Here is an 8298-nt window from a genome sequence, read left to right on the forward strand (position 1 = left end):
GATCTCGGCATGACCTTGGCAGGCATGGTCTCGGCTGAGTTAAGCCCAATCGAACTCAAGGCCAAGAAAGACCCAGTCAAAGGGAGAAACCGACCCCCCACTCCACCGAAAATCAAGTCCTCCATATCCGGGATCAAATCCCGCGATCTCCGCCTCAACGGCTGTCAACATTTGAATTCACACGATCTCAACGGATCGCCAGCTAGCCCGAAATCTCAGGCCATTTACGTTAATTCATTGATTCGCATAATCACGCCCAATCACATGTAACCGCTATATCACCTCCTATAAAAAGGGGGGGGGGAGCTTTAAGCGGGGGGACTTCTTCCTCCCCGGCCAAAAATACATCCCTACGTCATTTCTCTCTATTATATCTCTCCATTAAAAGTCTCTCTCTGACTTAAGCATCGGAGGGCATATGCCAGAACTCCCGGCCACAGGCTTCTTGCAGATATGTCGGAGACAGCCGTCCGTCGCCGCACCACAGCCGGAGCTCCTCCTCCTCGGTCCGCGGTCACCCCCATGTCTAGTTTCCAGCAACAGTTGGGACTAGAGGAAGGGCCCGAGTCGTGATCATGAGACTAAGGAGTAGAAGAGCCTCTAATGCCTCCCGGCATCATGCTCCAAGTTCTGGCCGCTCAGTCCAGAATCCACCACCAATGTCTCCGGAGATCAAGCTCCGCGGATCCACCCTGAACAGTTTGACATGTTGGTGCAACAAGTCCAAGCGCTCACTGCGGCCGTTCAAGGCCTGCAGCAAGTAAGAGACCAGCATGTACTCCCTCCTCATGGATGTAAGTCCTCAGGACAGTGCTCACGACATCGCTTTCCTGCAGAGCGTCGCCACCACCGAAGCTCCCACCGAGCTCGGAAGGACGACCTCGGCAGGCACGACCTCGGAAGATAGACCTCAAAAAGCCGACATCAGAAGGCCGATCTCAGCAGGCCGAGCTCAGAAGACTGAGCACAGAAGGTCGACCTCAAAAGGGAGACCTCAGAAGGCCGAGCACAGAAGGCCGAGCTCAGAAGGCCGAGCGCAGCAGGCCGAGCGCAGAAGGCCGAGCCCAGAAGGCCGACCTCAGAAGGCTGAGCTCAGAAGGCCGACCTCAAAAGGCCGAGCGCTGAAGGTTGGCCTTAGAAGGCCTCCTCCAGAAGGCCGAGCTCAAAAAGCCTTCCCCAGAAAGCCGAGCTCAGAATGCCTCCCCTAGAAGGCCGACCTCAAAAGGCAGACCTCAGAAGGCCGAGCTCAAAAGGCCGACCTCAGAAGGTCTCCTCCAAAAGGCCAAACTTAGAAGGCCTCCCTCAGAAGGCCGAGCTCAGAACGCCTCCCCTAGAAGGCCGACCTCAGAAATCCGATGCTGAGCCAAGTCTTGAGGGATTTCGAAGCTCGGTAGTCATCAAAATGTCTCCAAAAGGTACGGAACGCCACTTTAGCTTTAAATAATTTCAATATTTTACCTATTTTTAGGTCGGAGAATGCAAAAGATGACCTACGGATATTTCTATCTCCAATGCCGCCCTGCTCCGAGTGGGGGCGCACGATCGCCAACGGACGAGGTCCATCGCCTGTGGGCATCTCCATCTCCAACGCCGCCCTTCTCCAAGTGGGGGCGCACGATCACCAATGGACGAGGTCCGTCTCCTGTATGTATCTTTAATAATGCCCCAACCAAGTTCGAGATACCTGACCAAGTTCGGATGCCCCGACCAAGCTCGGGATGCCTCGACCAAGTTCGAGATGACCCGCTGCGATAACCTCGGGTGCAACCTAAAGATGTTCCGACCAAGCTCGGGACGCCTCGTTGCGTCGACCCCAAGCCAAGCCTCCCTCGACCTCGAGTCCAACCTAACGATGCCCGACTAAGTTCGGATGCCCCGACCAAGTTCGAAATGACCCGCTGCGATAACCTCGGGTACAACCTAAAGACGTCCCGACCAAGTTCAAAATGCCCCACTGAGTCAACTGCGAGCTAAGGCTCCCTCGATCTCGGGAACTACCTAACGAAGATTCGACTACGGTCCTAGACGCCTGAGGCAGATGTCATAGATCGAAGAGTACTCAAGCCTGTGCTAACTCACAACTTTTACGACCTAATAATGGCTCACCTTCAACCCACACTATAGGTCGATCCGAGCCTGAAGACTTAAAAGAAAAGTGTCATAACTAGATTCGGAAAAAGGCGGCACACGAGATCCTACCCAAAGAGGTCCAAGCTGAGCAATCAAAAACAAGAGTCCATCGAAAACGCAAGCAAAGCAAGTTTAGAGGCGCAACAAAATTGGAAAAAGTATTTCTTTCATTAATGAAAGGCCCTGAGGTTAAGTACAAAAATTAAGGTTGGCCCGTTTAGCTGTACAATGGTTTTGGCGGCCAATCTCGTCGGCAAAATGAAAAATACAAAAAGGAGAAGAAGAAAAAGAAGCTCAGGCTGCTTCTGAAGTAGTGCTGACCTCGGGAGGGGCCACGTGAGCAGCTTCATGCGCGACCTCGGGAGCAGCCTCAGGTGCGACCTCGGGAGCGGACTCAGGAGCCACTTTAGGAGCACCCCCAACTGCTTCTCTAGAGGGGACCTCGCAAGCAACTTGCTTAGCTGCCCCGGTCTCGGCCTCAACGACAGCATGCTCAGTCTCGGCTTTAGGGCTCTCAGGCGCACTGTCGAGCGCGCTGTCATCCTCAGGGCTTCCGGGTGCGCTGTTGTCCCCAGCGACCCCGAGACGAGGTTGGAGACCGCTGAGGTCGAGCTTAGGGCTAATCCTCCGCACCTGGGCCCGGAAATCTTCGAAGCCGCGGATGAGCCCGTCAACCGCCTCTTCCTCCATCAGGTCCTGGAACTCGGCCGACTCACGGAAGATCTGCACTGCATTCCGGGCTTGCTCTAACAACCTCTTCTCTCAAGCTTCGAGTTGCTCGATCTTCAGCCAGAGAACTCCTGCCTCATACTTCTGGCCCGCGAGCTCAGACTAGGCATCAGCCAAGCGAGCCTCGGCAGCACGAAGGGTTGACCTGGTGAGGGTGTGTGAAGCTTCCTCCTCCTAAAAATGCTCAGCCATGAGCTTGAGCTCGGACTCAAGAGCCTCCACCCCCACAGTAGATTCCTTCCACCTGGCCTCACCCTCGGTGAGATTCTTCTCCGTGACCTCCTCCCCTCTATGGCTCCTCCAAGCTCGAGCCTGGTAGTCAGCCGCCAAGGAGACCAGCATATCGATCTCATGGAGGTGCTGTAACGAGAACAAGTAAAAGTCAACCGAGATTAAAAACCCGGAGGGGTATGAGAATGAAAGTGCAGGAAAAAACTTACCCAAATAGCCGAGTAGTAGGCCTGATCAACAAAATCACTGACCCCGATGGCGTTAAGCTCAGCACGGTCAGTCGGAAGCAGCACGCAACAGATGACTTGGTGAGCAACTTCGTTGTTGTGGAGCGCGGAGTTATCCTTGAAGATCACCCACTCGGGCAATAGAGCTTTCTCTCGGGGAGGTCCTCAACTTCTGAGGAGCTTGGGACATCGAGCCTCGAAGGGCCCAGCAAAGGAGCTCGGGAAGAGCTCGAGACCCCGAGGCCGCTCCCCATCTCGGGTCCTGAGCGCCACAGGCGAATGATCTTGTGGGCTCTTGAAGGGCCCGAGGTCGGGCAAGCACGCGCCGACGGCTCCTCTGCAGCCTTGGCAGAAATTGTGCGTTCAACGAAAGTTGCACGCTCGATAGGGGGAGCCTCCTTCGGTCTAGACTCCCTTACCTTCTTTCGGCTGTTCTTCCGAACAAGCTGAGGGGTTTTAACCTCAAGATCTTCGACCTCCATAGGAACGGAAGTCGAGCCTATCCTAGGCCTCTTCTTTGGCATAGGACGAGCTCTGTTGGCCTCGGCCTCCCTTTTGTTGTACCGAGCAAGAAGAGCTTCGTTGCTCGACACCATCCCTGCGATCTCTGAAAAAGAAAAACTCAAGCCTCAGATTAACTCCAAAAAGAAAAAAGAAGAAGAACAAGAAGCGAAAGTGAAACGAACAATGGTAAAATAACACACAACCGCCCTTACCCTCAGGGCACGCCGAGCTCAAGCCGACATTTACCAGGCTCTCCTCGCTCAGGAGGTCATTCAGAAGGATATCCCCCTTTAGACAGCGAAGAGCCTGAAGGATTCTTTGCTCGCCCTTGGTTAGTTTAGGGTTTTATTATTGGCCTTGATAATTGGCTGGCCCCACGTCGGGTTAAACCTCCACGGAAGCTCGGAGGAGAGGAAGAAAAATTTCTCCTTCTACCCACGAATGGAGGAAGGAGCACCTCGGAAGAATGGCCTACCTCCCCGAAGGGCAAAGTATAACCATCCTCCGTCTACGGGGTTAGACTTTAGCATGTAACACCTGCGAAAGATGTTGATCGAGGTTGGTATGCCGTGAGCTGGGCAGAGAGATAAAAAAACAATGATTATCCTCCACGAGTTCGGAGCGAGCTGCGCTGGGACGAGACGATACATCTCTAGAAGCTTATTCACAAACCCATGCAGGGGGCATCTCAGGCCGGCCCGAAGTGTGTCCACATACACTCCGACCCGACCTAGAGGGGGCCTCGTAACTCTATCCCACAGTCCCGCAAATTCAAAGGTGAACTCGCGTGGGAAGGGGAATTGGGTTCGAATCGCACCCAATTCTTCCCTGGTTAGGCTCGACCCAACACCGTCCGGGCCATGGTTTACCTCCAGCCCGACCTCCTCCCCACGAGAAGAAGCCCTAGCAGAAGATGAGGCACCGCCAGACATCCTTTTCGCTCCCAAATAAAGAAGAAGAAGAAGAAGAAGAAAATCGAGGAAGAAGAAGAAGAAGAGAAAACAAGTCTCCGAGCAAGCATGGGTGGAAACCTACCGTGGTCCCCGTCGAAAGCGCCGATAACTAGAAATGGAGGATCAAGAAAGACCTCCAGAGTACTCAGAGGTACCTCCGGAAAATATGAACAACAATCGGAAAGAAGCAAAATGGAGAAAGGAAGAGGCAAAGATTATGGCGGCCAAATGAAGGCTTTTAGGGCCAGGCCAGGGTTTATATAGACCCTTTTCCAACGGTTCAGATCGACAAGGGCAAGCTGCGCCTCCCATCCAGATCGCGCCACGTGCCAACCTTAGAAACCAAAACAGCATATCAACCTGGATCGTCGCTTTAAAAGCAGAATCGAAGCAGCGTCTCGTCAAATATTGGAGCCTCAACATGAATCCATGGCTCAAAATCGTCTCGAAAAGCAAAAAGCCGCCGCCTCGTGCTCTCATTGAAGACGCCCTAAAGCACCCTTTCCCCTCCTTTCGAAACAACAAGACGATTTAAAGCCGCCCGATCTCATCAGCATGATAAAGATAGCTACTTCTTCGTCCAAGCTCAGAAATGGCTCGGACTCGAAAGTCGGAGAATAGTGTTAGGGGAAAAATGGGACACTCGGAGCACAAGGTCAAATCACCAAAGCCTGATGACGAACGTGACAACAGCAAGTATACTCTCAGCAGTCACAACCTCAGAGCGCTTGACCTTAGAGCGCTCGATTTCGGCACCGACGACCCCAGAGCTCATGACCTCGATCTCGGTATGACCTTGGCAGGCATGGTCTCGGCTGAGTTAAGCCCGATCGACCTCAAGGCCAAGAAAGACCCAGTTAAAGGAAGAAACCGACCCCCCACTCCACCGAAAATCAAGTCCTCCAAATTTGGGATCAAATTCCGCGATCTCCGCCTCAACGGCTGTCAACATTTGAATTCCCACGATCTCAATGGATCGCCAGCTAGTCCGAAATCTCGGACCGTTTACGGTAATTCATTGATTCACACAATCACGCTCGATTACCGGTAACCGCTACATCCCCTCCTATAAAAAGGGAGGAAGCTCTAGGCGGGGGGACTTCTTCTTCCTCCCCGGCCAAAAATACATCCCCACATTATTTCTCTCTATTATTTCTCTCCATTAAAAGTCCCTTTCTGATTTAAGCATTGGAGGGCCTATGTCGGAACCCCCGGCCACAGGCTTCTTGCAGGTCTGCTGGAGATAACCGTCCATCGTCGCACCACAGCCGGAGCTCCTCCTCCTCGGTCCGTGGTCACCTCCTAGTCCAGTTTCCAGCAACAACCTCCATTTGGCCAAAGAAGCTACCATCTAAGGCATCTAAGGGTGTTGCCCCTCTTCACCTCCCTTGCTTTGTTTTCTATGCAGGCGATCGAAACGTTGTTGCACAATGGAGCCGCGACTATCTCACCGAAAAACTGCACCGCCTTGCTCCCCCTCCCCCTCTTCAGATCTCCTCCGTGTGGGCCCAAATTTGAGCCCATGCCATCCCTTTGATGTTTTCTTTCCTTTGTGTTGTATCTATTTCCGCCGACCGCTATCTGTCGGCTATCCAGTGCCTTGCTGTCAGATCTCCGAGCGCCCGACCACCCCCCCCACCCCACCTCCTCTTTTCCCTCTTCTCTCTCTTCCTCCGCCCTGTTTTCTTCTTCCTCCCCCTCCTTTAAGTTCTTTTCTTCCCATTTTCCCCTATTTATTTATTTATTTCAAAAGAAATCCTATTTTTCTTTCCTAATTGTTATTTTCTCTTCTCTAGTCCGTGGATTGAATGCAGTGATGATCCATGCCAATGACAGACCAAACCCATGTCTCTAATTAAATCCGGACTGAGTCTCTCTCTCTTCTTTGTCTTTATTAGTTAACCCAGAGTAAGTCTATTTTTTTTTTTAATTGGTAAATTTGATCTAACCTAGAAATCTTATTTGATCAGGTAAAAACTCGGATCCGAATAGTAAGGAGGTATGATCGATACCAGTTTTTTTGCATTTAGGTAACCACGAACCCCACCTTCTAGTGAAATTAATATTTTGATCCTAGGATTGGTCGAGATCCCTAAACGTTAGGCTAGACATGATGGTCTGGACATGGACTGGATCCTATCATAGAACATTTTAAGTTATATGATGTCTTATAGAAGTCCAATGAGACATAGTGAATTTATAATGCATGCCATGTATTTTAAAATTGCAATTTATATTGCTTAGTTTTGAATGAGAAGAAAATATTAAATCCAAAAATTTAAAATTGTAGAAAATTATGCATATTTATAAGTATTATGCATGTATGCATAAAAATAGTAATTTAAAAATTACAAATCAAACATAAATTCTTATTCTCGACTGATTATGAAAATAAGGATTTATTTACATAATAGTAGTGCTTGAAAAGAGATGATTTCTCTTAGTTTAATTTTGCATAAATTTTTGAAAATAAATAATTTTTAGTTTCTGAAAGTAAAATGTGAAATTTTGGTTGATGGTGCTTACGTTTTTGAAACAAATACATTTATGTTATGTATGAAAAATTGGTTGCTATGACTATTCTGAAAAACTCTCTCGTTTAACTATGATTTGAGCCAACCGGACTGATCGTTGGCCACATGTCAGAAACTAGTTTCTTCCAAGTCTAGCTAATCAGAGCTGATCGCTGGTAGAGCTAATCCTTTTGGGTCTAGTCAGTCGGGGATGATCGCTAGTATACACTGGTAGATTGTACATTTCATTTCTAGGATTAATTTCTTAGGGTTAAACGTGACCGTGTGATTTAGAGCTAGCTCATTTTTGGGCCTAGTTATTTGGGGCTTATCACTAGCACATGCTGATGGATTGCGTGTTATATATTCAAAGACTAGTTTCTTTCGGATCTTGTTATGGGACTGATCATGGCTGTAGTCAACAAAGACCGGAAAAGAGTTTATGATTTACAAAAAAGCATGATATATTTTTTTAAAAAAAATTATGATTTGAGCCAACCAGACTGATCGTTGGCCACATGTCAGAAACTAGTTTCTTCTGAGTCTAGCTAATCAGAGGTGATCGCTGGCAGAGCTAATCCTTTCGGATATAGTCAGTCGCAGCTAATTGCTAGTATACACTGATGGATTATATATTTTATTTTTGGAATTAATTTCTTGGGGTTATCACTAGCACATGCTGATGGATTGCGTATTATGTATTCAAAGACAGATTCCTTTCGGATCTTGTTACGGGGCTGATCGTGGCCATAGTCAACAAAGACCGGAAGAGAGTTTATGATTTACAGTAAAGCATGACATATTTTTTTAAAAAAATTATGTTGTTTAATGCATCTTAGCAGTGTTAAATTATTAATATTTTGAAAAATTTACTTTATATTTGATCCTACCATAAATTTTGGAAACTTATTAGGCCGTAAGCTCATTACCCCTTTTCTATGCAGCAGAGTAGATGGAGCTGGGATCGAGCAGTAAAAAGCTTAGGGTTTAAAAATTATTTAATTACTGAAA

The sequence above is a fragment of the Phoenix dactylifera genome, chromosome 13 (assembly GCF_051530095.1).
Source record: "Phoenix dactylifera cultivar Ajwa chromosome 13, Ajwa_hap1_PhDact_Kaust_v1.1, whole genome shotgun sequence".
Taxonomy (NCBI): Eukaryota; Viridiplantae; Streptophyta; class Magnoliopsida; order Arecales; family Arecaceae; genus Phoenix; species Phoenix dactylifera.